This window comes from Protopterus annectens, chromosome 1.part1 (assembly GCF_019279795.1).
Source record: "Protopterus annectens isolate FY-2018-M chromosome 1.part1, PAN1.0, whole genome shotgun sequence".
Classification (NCBI taxonomy): Eukaryota; Metazoa; Chordata; order Ceratodontiformes; family Protopteridae; genus Protopterus; species Protopterus annectens.
The window spans coordinates 961,877,501-961,892,721 of record NC_056726.1 but is presented as its reverse complement, the minus strand read 5'-3'; positions in this window follow the sequence as shown (position 1 = coordinate 961,892,721).

The following is a 15,221-nucleotide window of genomic DNA, read 5'->3' as shown; positions in this document are numbered from 1 at the left end:
GCTTACTTCTTTGTATTTGTTCTTCTCCTCTTTTCTTTTTGAATTTTACCATTTCAAGAAACATTTTTTATAATCTTCCTTAAAACTTATCCACCAAGATGTCCACTTGTCAAAAAATTCTCTTATAACTACATGATCTTTACATAATTGCCTAGGCTTTTCTATACCTTCCTTAGCTAAATATTTTTCATTTAATCTTTTAAGACCTTTACCTATACATCCCTTTCTTTCTTGAATCTCTACTCAAATTGCCAAATGATCTGAAAATCTTCTAACCAATCAGGAATCTAGCCAGGCCACCCAGAACGTCTGACCACACAAGCAGAAACTTGCTGTAACTTCTGTAGGCAGAATGAAAGAAAACGCTTTGGTAAAGCCTTCAAGCTAAATAGTAGTTGAGTGAAAAATGACTCAGATGAAATTAACTATAACTTTATTTAAACAATAAAATAAAACCAAAAAAAAAACTAAGCACTTTCATCCATAGTGATCCAAATTTCATCAGCGTGTTGTTTAAACAAGAGTATTTTTACAAGGTGCATAATGGTTAAGGTGTTTACCTTGAAAACAGAAGATGCAAGGTTTGATACTCATGTGGGGTAATTGAATAGGCTTAAAATGGCTCACAAGAGCAGTTAGCCTAATACTAATCTACGAATTGTCATTTTGTAATATAAAAAAAACAATAAATTAAGCTGCAGTTAACTGAAACCTTGGTCTCTTAAGGAAACTGCCAGTAACATGTTAAAAACTGTGTCAAAGTGGAACATAATTATTTATTTTTTTTTGCAATTCAAGCCTTTAAACTATCATATCAGGTCATATAAGAATGTAGAAATGTGAGTTAGCAACAAAGAACTGGATATATATATATATATATATATATATATATATATATATATATATATATATATCTTTTGACTGAGTCCTACTATACTGAAAACTTGCAATGCTGAATTTCAAGATACTGAATTTTAAGCCATAGATATGTACACTTGCAACATCAATGACTAAGGGCAGGATTCACGAAGCCTCCGTGTAAGAGTTATAAGTCTTACACGGGGGCTGCAGTTAAACGGAGTGATGTCAGCATGCTCTGCATATTCATGAGAGCATGCTGAATCACACCTAAGGCTAACACGGTCCATGGAAGACAGTAGGGGGCATGTCCGTAGGCCGAGCTCTGCAAGCGGACACACCCCCAAAAGAGTAAAAGTGCCCAAAGTAAGCACCCACGACAAAGGGCATGGAAATGTGAATAAACACAACACAACACATGCCCCCACAGACTATGAACATAAAATATATAAATGAACATGTTATATATTTTTTTTGAAATCGTAAAGATGTTTGCCCGTGAGTGCGCTCGTTTGCGCGGGCGTGCCCATAGCTTAGAAACAGTTAGCAGTCAAAGGAAAAGCATATAAGAACTAAATATGCAAAGTAAGCCAAGACGCAATAGCGTAGCGGTAGAGTCGTCGGCTGAAGAGCAGGCATCCATGGTTCGAGCCTCCACAACATTAAATTTTAATTTTAGTAAAATAAGCACGAAACAAGTCCCTGACAAATATGTACACATATAAAATCATATTTTATGTAAAATGTAATGAAATAGTCCATTTATTTTGAAGAAATGTGAGATAAAACAATAAAAAATGCGAGATGTTCCAATAGCTGAGCTACAGTTTAACAAGGTGAGTGCATCTGCCCGTACGTGAGCATTGGTTTAACAGGTGCAAAATGAGTGCCCGTACGTGAGCATTGGTTTAACAGGTGCAAAATGAGTGCCCGTAGGTGAGCAGTGGTTTAACACGCTGAAACTGTGTGCCCCTAGCTTTGCTGAGTGTAATATGCGTGCTGACAGCCAAATGAAGCGTAAACCAGCGTACCCCGTTTGCGCAGAGCTGCGCACCGCACCAACAAGCTAACCGACGGGCAACGTTGAGCAAGCTGTAACAAAACTGCCTTTACACAGACACACCCCCTAGCCTGTCTAGACAGTCATAAAATATAAAAAGCAGTGGCCAGGTTCGAACCCAGGATACCATGCACCATAGCCAAGGTACTGAACCACTGAGCAACGACAGCTGTACTTAGAAATGCAGTAAAAGCAAATATATAGGAATGAATAGAAAGTGGAGAATGACAAAGCAGATTTTGTGAAGTTGATAAAATTCCAAAATGGCCAATCACAGATAAGTGTCGGAAAAACAGCATATATAAGCCCCATAGGCGGGAATACACAGCATAAACGATTGTAGAACTGACTTGCAGCCAGAATGTCAGGAGTAGGTGAGGGTAGTTGCTTTCGAGCACAGAGGTGGGGCGTTGAGGAGTCCAGATACATGGTCTGGCTCCTAGTCCACAATCATGAGGCCCAACTCATGCAGGGCCAGGTCCTGTGGGGAGCATATAGGGCTGAGGCGTGGGACCGGTTGGCTCATGATCTCACCAGTGCCACAGAGATTCCAAGGACTGGTGAGCAGGTCCGTCACCACCATGCGGACCTGAAGAGACGCAAGCAGGACCAATTGAACCTTTGGATCCAGGAGGCCCAGCAAATGCCCAACGCCCCACTACTGAGTAAGTTACATTTAATTATGTATGTAAGAAATTAAATTAGCTGTTATTATGGAGATGTGTATTCCAATATTACTTCATTTATATTACAGCTGCAGGTGTCCGTTCTGCAAACTGCAGAGCCTATGGTGATAGGCTGGTGCGGTTGCGCCACCAGGCAGGTCAGTAATCCACTCCCAGTAACTGTAAAGAAATATAAAAGTATGACAGTTAGCAAAAGAGTGCAGTGTAGTCACTAAGTAATAAAATGTGCAAGTAACAGTGTAAAAGTGTTTGCAAGTATTGCTTGATTACAAAAGTGTGTTGCAGTCTGTAATCAAAACAGAAAAATGAAAATGTATGAAATAAAGTCTGAAATAAAGATGCCCCACCTGTAATATAATAGTACACAACCTGCAGCAGGCTGAAAAGTACAGCTGCAGAAGATGAGCAAATCACATGTGTGAAATATATCCCTGTTGATATACTGAAACATGACAGAAGTGAGACTGCTGGAAAGGATTGTAATAACTGCAGGTAAAACATGTCAATAAAGCCTAGAAGTAAGTACCATCCTGAATAGTATAATGAAAACAAGTGAGAGAGTGTGAGAAAGAATTATGAATCCACCAATAAAGTAGTAAGAACCCCTGAATAAAGTATACTGCAGTCAGTACAGAATGAAATGAATGTGACAAGTAGAACCAAACTGCGAAATGTGTTGAAATTGTTGCTGCAGCCGGAATGTGTATCCCAAAATCTGGATATGTTGCTCTCAGTCTGCAATATGCAGATAGTATGATTTTCTGAAATATCAAACATCCACAGTTGTCTATAGCTATATAAAGCAAATGTAGCAGGATGATGTAGTTGAACAAAGCCAGATATGAACGTGTATGAATAACAGTAAAATGTATATTGATGTAGCAGTAACAGTCCTATCACCAAATTGAAGTAGTTATCATATAGGAAACTGTAGTTAGAACAGTAGTGTGTATATATCTGTAGCTATTAGAAATGTACAGCATATGTATTGGTATTCAAAGGTGTTAATAATATTTTCTTCACCCCACCCTATAATCACATATAATCCATTCCAAGTGAAATTGGTATGTGCAATCACAATTAACACCCCTGGACATTTGTCCTGTTGGGTCATAAATATTTGCATGTACGTTGATGCATCTGCCCTGTTCATACATCCAAACCTGATTGCCTGTTGCCATCAATCAACCCTGCATGTTGTTGGACTGTGTATTGCTGTTCAAATTATGCATGTGTTATGCTCGCTGTTCAATAGTGTGAATATCTGGGTGTTTGGTTAACGGGAATACTAATGCATGCTGTTACACCTAATTGCGAATGGTATTGTATGTTACTAACCCAAACTGTCATGACATAATGCAAAACATAGGACGACAGGGAAGGTGGGTTCCAGTGGACCCACCTCTCCCACCTCAGCTGGCGAGTGCAACTGGCACTAGTGCCCAATCTGGACCCTCCTCCGGTGGCCCTGTGCCACCTGCGGGTGGAAGCGCTGCAGGGGATGGGGCCCGTCCCCCTTCTGCAAGCGTGGCTGGAGGAGAACCACCACTCACCCTCCGTAGCGTCCGAACTGTGGTGCGTAGGGAGATCCGGGACTCTGTTCTTGGGCCCCTACGCCAGCTTGAGGCACAGGTGGCACAACTTACGGGCATGCCTGTTGCCCGGCCTACACAGCCCCCAGCACAGCCTCATCCTGTGCAGTGAAGGAACAGTGGCAACTGCCCATGGGTGGGAATATTAGTTCCACTGTTGCCATCTGTGGGCTCATGGGCTCTGGATATCCAAACCTCCGTCCCCGTCAATTGTGTAACCCCCCCACACGTGTCATACACCGCCCATGTATGCGTCTTGTTTGTCTTGTCTGTTGGCCTACCCAACCTACCTCCCCAGCTATACCGACTTCCTTCACCTGACATACCACTCTCACCTGAAAAAAAAAAAAAAAGAAAAAAGGGCACTCTGTACCCACAAAAAAATTATGCCCCATACATAGCTGCCCATTCCGCACACATGTCTGCTGGACATGGAAACTATCAATTACAATTGGCTGTACAACAAGTATTATTGTTTTCCTGACACCTCTCTCAAGGGTGGAAGGTTTCAAATGTCATACCAAATTAGATACATATGCACAGCTGTTGCTGATGAAGAAATGGGCAGCTATGGGCCTTACCTACATCCCTCCTGCAAATCCCAAGCTTGTTTCCCTACTGTCTTACCCTCTTTGTGACCCCTTTTTCACCACTTTCCTGTCTCCCCACTTTCATTTCTTTCAAAGAATATAGCGTGGGTGTGCGCAAGAGTAAGCACGTTTAAGCGGTTGTAAGCGGGTGTGCACGTATGTGCGTGGAGCTAAATGCCAGTGCGCATGTGTGAGCTCCACGCAAACCAGCGCTAACCCGGTTACAACTGCTTAAAAGTGCCTTAGTCATTCTGATTGACAGGTCCTGTAGTCAGTTCAAAAGCAAAATAAAATCCCACTGTCAGTCCTGAACCCAGGAAACACTAGTCTACATGACTGTTATACAAGAACATTGTGCTAAAATAAATATATCATGTAATAGTAGGAATGAATGTAAAGGGAATATAGGATGTGTAGTACACAAAGCATGTCATGTATATTTACTGTCAAATCTAGTGGATATCTATGATAGTAGTGTGTGAACAGAAACAGCCATGTTAGTTGGTAGCTAGTAGGTAATAATGTCACTGTAGCACCTTGCAAGCCACACACACATACTCACAGCAGGATAATCACTGCCCATACCCCACAAACTGTTACAGGAACACATCTGGACCAAGTAAGAAAATATGTGGAGCAAAGGGCCAAAACCAGGGACACATTACAAAAAATGTTAAAACAAACTTAGACAGTTCAGAGAGTAACAGGTTCTGCATTTTGTGGGATGTTTGGAAGGGTATGAAGTCTGAAACTTAAATGTTTGTCACTATATTCTGACTTGAGGCCAGAGTGATTTGCCAGCAAAAGCTGTGCATGAGATATTGACCAAAATATGAGGCAGAAATGTGGACGACCTGCAAATATTTGTACACGAGAGGTTTGACACCACCATATATGAATAGTTAAGAGCCTAGACATAGCAACAGTGACTGAGTTACAGGAATGCCCCACAGACTCCATGTGAAATGTACAAACAGTAGGCAGAAAGGTGTTACAACACATGCAATGGTAACTATGAAGTCCTGAAAGTATGCACCACTTGCATGGCAGAAAAAGTGTAGTAATACATATGCTCATGCTATCCCACAGTCACAACTGCAGCATACCAGACAATTTAATGGGTGTACCCCACTGATATGTACCATTCCATGAGGCAGATAACAGATGCACCTGAGAGTGTCTGGGGCCTGCTCAGCAGCATACTCAAATACCCTAATAGATGTCAAGGCCCACACCATGGCCAGACCACACTGCATGCTGTAACACCCTAGCAGATATATCAAGCATTCCAAGGTGTGAATGTACATGGAAAATAGGAAAGCCACAGTAGCACACTACAGTCAGGACACCTAGCAGGCATACAAGTAGTGACTGTAAAGGGCAAATATTGAAGCCATAGCAACAAAGTGCAAGAGGCACTGCTATACACCAGTTACACCACATGTCCCACAGGAAAGCACACACACACACACATTAACAGTAGTAGTAGTCGTAGGTGTCAGTGTACACACACAGTTAGTACAAGAAACTGGATAAATGAATGGAGAAATGTTAATCTACAACACAGCTGGAAATATGAGAGAGATACCAACCTTTACACTCACAGAACATTGTCCACAGCATACCAGCATGGTCCCTGCCCTTAAAATCTGAAAGGGCTACGCCTATCTCGCATACCTTTTTATAGCACTGTTCTGAAATCACAGTGAGAACTGGATTCAGTACACAACTGGCTGCATGCAATTAACAAATACTGGCTAACAATTGGTGCAGAGGCCATCACATGGACATATGCAGATACCTACAAAAGCATGCTGTACTCCCAGTCCACACATGCAATACTTTCATTGCACCCTGAGGAGGAAGTGAGAGACAAAGAAAGTGAGAGAGAGAGAGAGAGAGACAGAGACAGAGACAGAGAAAAACAAAATTAAAATACACAAACAAAACTGGTCAGCAACAGCCACCTGAAAGCTGACAACTGGCAAGTGGAGCAGCAGGACACAAAACCAGATGGCTACACAAGCAGCTGTGACAAACACAGGTAATGTAAAGTAATACTATAAAGGTCTGCATACTGTGAACCCTCCATATATGTCATTGGTCTGTATCCATATGTATATGAAGATGTGCAAAGGGCAGGGGACATACAGCAACTATCAGTGAAGGATGTACATACATTTGTATGTGAGAGCATCTATGTGCACATATCAATGTAGGTTGAATGTAGGTTGTAGTGCAATGTACAAAGTAGGTTTCACAGTTATGTATGTTTAGCAGTATGTTAGTGAGTGTATACAGTATGGTAAACAAACATGTTGATATGTATTTATCATATGGATACGTATGTATGTCAAAATATGTATGTATGTATGTATATATATATATATATATATATATATATATATATATATATATATATATAGTATGCATATATGTATACATACATTTATCATTTATTTATTTATTTATTTCAGTTTGATGACCGGGGAGGTCCAATGGGCTCAGGAGCCCATTTTCAGTGGAGTCCCGGGGAGAAAAGCTCCACATTACAAGATACAAAGGTAAAAAGATAAAAACAAAATACAAAAGATAAAAATTAACATAAGATTCAAGGTACAGATACATAAGGATGCAACCGTCAGTCTACATGGTATGAATGCTGGTAATTTGTGATACAGAGGCAATAAAAGGAATGGTGTTTACATAACATATTATTCATATATTGAAATGGATGATTAAAGATTACAAAGAGTCTGAGTCTAGTAATGGCAGAGTGGTAGAACAAGCATAAATGTTAGGGAGGGGAAATAAAGGGAGAGCAAACTATTTACAGTATTTACATATATACACAGGACAACAGTAACAATAAGTAGATATGAACAAGGTTGACAGTAGTAAGAAATTGAATAGCATTACTGTTAATATGTACAGTGAGGAGGCTAGGTGGGGAAAGTGCAATTGCACTTCCACTTAGAAAACAGGTAGGAATGGAGTAGTGTTTTGAAATTATTAGGATTTTCTGTCAATCTTAAAGAAGAAGAGAGAGAGTTCCACTTTTTGGCTAAGGAAAAAGAAAGGAGGTGCTGCCTGGCAGGTCGTTTTGGTTTGTGGACATTGAGTAGGTTTAGGTGGGCCGAACAAAGTGGCCTATTGGGGGTATATGGTTGAAGGATGTTGGATAGTGCAGGACATTTAGAGGGGTTAAATAATAGCCTGTGGGCAGTGGTAAGTTGGAGGTAGTCTAGAAGGTTGGGGAGGTCTAGCCAGTTTAGTGACTGGAGGGCAGAGCAATGATGGGAGGAGTGTTTGGCTTTGGTGGTGAATTTAGAAATTTTATTATAACAAATTTCCATTTTTGAGGAGGTGGAGGCGGATAAGTTAGTTAATAGAGGGACATCATACATTAGTGAGGGAAGAAGATAGGTAGTGGAAAGCGTTTGTCTAGAAGAAGGAGAGAGATAGTGGAAGTTTCTGTATAAGAGGCCAAGTTTTTGATGTGTTTTCATAATATTGAGTTGAACATGGATGTCAAATTTTAGGTTTTCATCGATAGTGACCCCAAGAAGTTTGGCATGGGGGACAATTTCTATGGTAGAATTTTTAAGGCTTCTAATTTTGAAGGTCTTTTTGTCAAGAGGGAAGGATTTTGTAGGGGGGAAGAGTAGTATTTTAGATTTGTTTGCATTTAGAGATAAGTGATTATGGAGCATCCAGTTCTCAGTGGCAGAGAAGGCATTTTGTGTGTGTGTGCTAGAAGTTCAGGGAGATTGGTGGCACAGCAGATTAAGGTGGAGTCGTCGGTGTATTGTACAATTTTAGTATTTGGGATAGCAGAGTGGAAGTCATTGATGAAGATATTGAAAAGCATGGGGCCAAGAATGGAACCTTAGGGAACTCCAGTGGGGGTAGGAAGGAAGTTAGAGGTGCCTTTTCTCCATTTTACAGCTTGGGATCTGTTGGAAAGGTAACTTGAGAACCAGGATAGTGTATTGTCAGAGAGGTTAAGGTTAGAGAGGTGACTAAGGAGATGAGTATGGGAGACAGTGTCAAAAGCCTTAGAGAGATCAAGTAGGACTGTTTAAATTATTTTGCAAGAGTCACGAGCATGATTGACTATATCAAGGAATGAAAGTAGAGCAGTTATAGTGCTATGGCCAGGACAGAAACCATGTTGGGTGTGAGAGAGGAGGTGTTTTTTAGTAAGGAAAAGCATTAGCTGAACATGAACGTATTTTTCCAGTATTTTTGATACTGGGGAGAGGATGGCTATGGGACAAAAGTTTGAGGTATTATTGTTTATACCACCCTTATGAAGGGGGTGTATAAAGGCAGTATGCCACAGCTTAGGGACATATGATTCCTGTATGGATCAATTGATTAGGATGCTAATAGGGAGAGCGATTCCATCTGCAGCAATTTGTAAGAATTTAGATGGAATATTATCTGGGGCATTTGAGCAAGGTTTCAGTTTGCTGAGAAGTTGTTTTATATATGAGGTAGAGACTGGTTTGAGTTGAAAAGTGGTGGGAGGATTGGGTTTAGAGGCTGGGGTAGAGTGACTGAACTGTGAGGATGGGTTAATAGAGAAGGACTTATTTAGTTCAGCTATAGAATTAATAAAGAAGGAATTGAAAAGAGTAGCAATTTCTGTGTCGGATTTGGTAGTATCAGGGCAAGGATTATTTTTGGTGCCAGGGTTGAGAAGAGAATTAATGGACTTCCAAAATTGTTTGGGGTTATTAGAATGGTTGGCTTGGAGAGTCATGTAGTAGGATTGTTTGTCTTTGTATATAAGTCTTTTAGTAAGCTTGCGAAGTTGTTTATATTGAAGTAGGGTCTCAGGATGTTTATTATGCTGAGATAGTTTCCAGCATTTGTCTCTCTGTCACATGAGTTTTTTGGTTTCCCTAGTTAATCATGGTGTGAATTTAGATTTGATTCTTATGGTTCGAGGAGGTGCTTGGGTGTTAAGTATATTTAGGAAGGTAGAGTTAACAGTTTCGATGGCATTATCAAGTGGTAAAGACTTTAGATTATTCCAGTTAGTTTGTTTGAGGGTATTAGAGAAAGGTACAGGATTAAAGTGAGTAAGGTTGTGTGTATGTAGGTATTGATGCTGGAGGGGGGAAGACTGGGTTGCTCGGTGGATGAAGGCTGGCAGGTGGTCACTGAAAGAGTCGAGAAGGATTCCTGAGTCCAAGATATTATTAGGGTGGGTAGCTAAGATCCAGTCAAGTGTAGATCCTGGAGGATTGCTCTTGTTGAGTCTGGTAATAGAATTGGTTAATTGAGTAAAGTTGTAAAGATTGACAGTTATGGCTGAATTTGGGTTATTAACTTTGTTCCAATCGATATTGACATCCCCTAAAATATAGGTCTCTAGGTTAATATTAGTTGAGACCCACTGGAGGATTTCTTCAAGGGTGATAGCATTATTACCTGGGGGAATATAGAGGGAGATGAAGCAGATACTTTTGTGAGTATTCATTTGTAGTAAACCTATAACTAGTTCAGCATTGTAAAACTGTGGAATAGGGTTTGGGTAAGGAGTAATGGGGAGTAAATTGGAGAATATCAAGGCTACTCCTCCACCTTTTCTGTTTAAGCGATCAGATCGAAGGGCTTGAAAACCAGGGGAAGGATTTCAGAGTCAGAGATGGTAGGTTTTAGCCAAGTCTCAGAGATGGCTACAATGTCAGGAAGGTTATGGTGAAGCCAGGCGTGGAATAGAGTAGATTTATTCCTTAGACTTTGGGCATTGAGAGTAACTATTTTTAGGCTTTTGAGATTGGTGGTTTTGCTACATTTTGGGAGGGAGAGATTGTTAGTAGTGCATTTTGGGAAGGAGAGATTGTTAGTAGTGCTAGGTCCAGGGTTTGGGTGGATATCTCCTGAATGGAGTAGGTGGAAGAAAAAGGAAAATAGTAGGATATTTAGTTTGCCTTTTGACTCTTGTGTGCAGTAGATTAGAGCCTTGGGAGAGTAATGTATTGTAGAGATGGGTAGGATCTTTGGTTTGAAGTAGTGGAGAGGATTATGCTGTAATAGAGAGGATGATATGGTATGGGAGTGAGTTGTGGAGTGGTTAGAATTTGGAATGGAAGTTGAGAGGTGATACCAAAAAGAATGGGGAAGAGAAGAGGAGGTATAGGAGGAGGTAAGGTGCAGTGGAATTAGAATTAACAGCGCGATAAAGGGGATTCGAAGAGTGAGAAAGAGTGGAGAGTACATAATGTGAGTGGGTAGAGAAAGAAAGATAAGGAAGAATGGAGGGAAAAGTAGGGTGAGAGAAAGAGACAGAGAGCAGGGAAGTAATTGTGGTGTAAATTGTGTAGGGAGTGATTTTACTAAGTGGGAGGATAGGAGGATGTATTTAAAGGGAGTGGCCTGTGATTGATGGGAGGAGAGGAGAATGGCGGGAAGGCTAGTGATTGGTGTGGATAGAGAGGGGAGGGGTTAACTGGAGTAATAAATGTAGGTGGAGTGGGGGTGGGTGGAATTTGGGGGTAGGGTAGGGGAGCGGAGTGAGCCCGCAGGGCGAACGGAGCGGGTAGAGACAAAAGAGTAGAACAGCTCAGGATGAACAATCAGTGGATTGCAGACTGCTCAGGTAAGAGAAAAGTGCAGGTGAGTAGAGAATAATAAAGTGAAGTAGTACTGTTCGGTGAAGGAAAGAGGTGATTACAGAAGAGCAAAAGATATATGAAGAAAGGATGGGGCAAGGTATGGGCAGCAGAATGTTTTAAAGAAATGTATAGGATAGCAGGAGCAGGGTATAGACAACAAAACTTAGGTGATGCAAATTATAGGATAGCAAGATAGGAAAGTGGATGGGAGTAATTTGAAATTGGACCACTGAGTACAGAGGAGGGTATGGCTGCTGGCAGTCCTGGCTAAAAACTAACAATTATAAGCTACAAGACATAGTAATCTTAAATGTCAGCTTTTCTGCCAGGTTTAGGTGAACACATACTTTCTTTCTTCCTTTCTTGGAAGAGCTCAGAGATGAGACCGCAGGTAAAATGGAAGGGTCCTGAGATTCCAGATATTCAAATTCTCAGCCTCTAGTGGAAGGAGGGCAAGCTGGAGAGCAGGGAATGAAGAGGGAGCAAGACTAAAAGTAGTAGAGAAAAATGAGACAATTGACCTTAGTAGGTAGAACAGACATTATGGCTAAGCAAAATATCAAAAACTACATTTATGAGTTAATTCAACATTGCTGGATGGAGTTCAGGAAAAGGTACAATCAGTGCAGGCAAAAGTGCAGTCAATCAAAAAAGCAAGAAGTCAAGGAAACACTCTATACAAATATGTATTGCTTTGCTACATATACATTCAGAAACCATGTAGGAGTTCACAGGATAAAACAGACTCTAGTGTAATGTGGTTTAGGGTATATAACAATGGCTATATAACATTAGTATTGTACACTTCACTTAAACTATACTGATGTCCAGATACTTAGTACTACTGATTAATTCAAATTCTATAGAGAGGGAAATAATGGCTGTTTTCTACAAACTGTATAAAAGAAAAGTAACAATATAACAACTGATTAATATAGCATTTGTATTGTGCACTACACACAATTATAACTAATATATTTTAACTAATATAACATTTGTATTATGCACTACACACAAGCAATGCAGATTAAATACTTGGTGGAACATGAGTCAGTTCCTGACGCCAACAGGCAGCTCTACATGCCCTTGCTAAGCGGACAGTGCGAGCAGGCATTTAATACAGAAAAAACAGCTGATATCCAGATTTGTATGAGGACGCCAACTAGCAGCTCCACATGCCCTTACTAAAAACGGACAGTGTGAGCATTCAATTATAACAGGAAAATAGAGCTAATTCCAGGGTTGTTTGAGGAACGCCAAAGAAGCCAAACTAGCAGCTCCGCGTGCCTATAAAATTAAAAAACAGACAGTGCGAGCAGGCATGAAATTACAGAAAAATAGGGCTATTTCCCAGGGTTGTTTGAGGACGCCATCTAGCAACTTCACATGCCCTTACTAAAAAAACGGACAGTGCAAACATGTATTTGTAACAGAAAGTAGAGCTAATTCCAAGGATGTTTGAGGACGCCAATTAGCAGCTCCACATGCCCTAACTAAAAAACGGACAGTGCGAGCAGGCAGTTATTACAGAAAATAGAGTTAATTCCAGGGTTGTTTGAGGACGCCAACTAACAGCTCCACATGCCCATTATTAAAAACAGACAGTGAGAGCAGGCAATTATTACGAATTAGAGCTACTTCCCAGGGTTGTATGAGGACGCCAACTAGAAGATCCACAAGGAAGATGCTAAGCAGGTAATGCGCTGCAAGTACAAGCAGCCATTATCAAGGTACAGTGGTCCGGTCTTGGTATAATTAAATAGGGAGATCCCAGGAAAGAATTATGTGAAGCAAACAGACAATTGGAGCTGTTGCAAGTGGCTAATACATGTATGACATAAGCCCTCGATGTAAAAACGGGCACGGCAAACAACTTGAAGTTAAAGTACAGCGGCAAACACTCGGGGTTGAGTGAGGACGCCTATAGCGCTTGAATGTGAAAAACGCTTAAACAAGAAGTGCGTGGAAGGTACAAGCCAGCCACCACAAAAGGTTTCAATCGTTTGGTGATAGAAAGCTTAATTTGAGAAAGTAGTTATATAAATCATACAGTTAACCAACAACAAATAGTGAGAAAACACAATAGATTACTTACAAACGTTGAAGACGCTGGGGCCAGGAGCACACAGCAGCCAGGGAGGTCCTAGGTAGTAAAGATGGCGCCAACAGGGGCAACTAGTAGATATAGAATTAGGGAGGAAGTGAGGTAGATGAGGGGAGGAGGGAAGGGGTAAAAGCAGGTAAAAAGTGGGGAGGGGCTACAGATTGCAAAGACAGGAAGTGGAAAGGTATTTGGCAATGTGATGAAAAGGCTAAAAAAGGGACAGAGCAGAATAGGGAAACACAGAGGTATAAAGGAGGGGGATGGAGGAAAATAGGTGAGTGAATGTATTTAGGGGAGACAAAAGAGTAGAACAGCTCAGGATGAACAATCAGTGGATTGCAGACTGCTCAGGTAAGAGAAAAGTGCAGGTGAGTAAAGAATAATAAAGTGAAGTAGTACTGTTCGGAGAAGGAAAGAGGTGATTACAGAAGAGCAAAAGATATATGAAGAAAGGATGGGGCAAGGTATGGGCAGCAGAATGTTTTAAAGAAATGTATAGGATAGCAGGAGCAGGTTATAGACAACAAAACTTAGGTGATGCAAATTATAGGATAGCAAGATAGGAAAGTGGATGGGAGTAATTTGAAATTGGACCACTGAGTACAGAGGAGGGTATGGCTGCTGGCAGTCCTGGCTAAAAACTAACAATTATAGGCTACAAGACATAATAATCTTAAATGTCAGCTTGTCTGCCAGGTTTAGGTGAACACATACTTTCTTTCTTCCTTTCTTGGAAGAGCTCAGAGGTGAGACCGCAGGTAAAATGGAAGGGTCCAGAGATTCCAGATATCCAAATTTTCAGCCTCTAGTGGAAGGAGGGCAAGCTGGAGAGCAGGGAATGAAGAGGGAGCAAGATTAAAAGTAGTAGAGAAAAACGAGACAATTGACCTTAGTAGGTAGACCAGACATTGTGGCTAAGCAAAATATCAAAAACTACATTTATGAGTTAATTCAACATTGCTGGATGGAGTTCAGGAAAAGGTACAATCAGTGCAGGCAAAAGTGCAGTCAATCAAAAAAGCAAGAAGTCAAGGAAACACTCTATACAAATATGTATTGCTTTGCTACATATACAATCAGAAACCCATGTAGGACTTCACAGGATAAAAACAGACTCTAGTGTAATGTGTTTTAGGGTATATAACAATGACTATATAACATTAGTATTGTACACTTCACTTAAACTATACTGATGTCCAGATACTTAGTACTACTGATTAATTCAAATTCTATAGAGAGGGAAATAATGGCTGTTTTCTACAAACTGTATAAAAGAATAATAACAATATAACAACTGACTAATATAACGTTTGTATTGTGCACTACACACAAATATAACTATTATATTTTAACTAATATAACGTCTGTATTGTACACTACACACAAGCAATGCAGATTACACACTTGGTGGAACATGAGTCAGTTCCTGACGCCAACAGGCAGCTCTACATGCCCTTGCTAAAAGCGGACAGTGCGAGCAGGCATTTATTACAGAAAAAAAAAAACAGCTGATACCCAGATTTGTTTGAGGACGCCAACTAGCAGCTCCACATGCCCTTACTAAAAATGGACAATGTGAGCATGCAATTATAACAGGAAAACAGAGCTAATTCCAGGGTTGTTTGAGGACGCCAAAGATGCCAAACTAGCAGCTCCATGTGCCTTTAATAAAAAAATAAAAAACGGACAGTGCGAGCAGGCA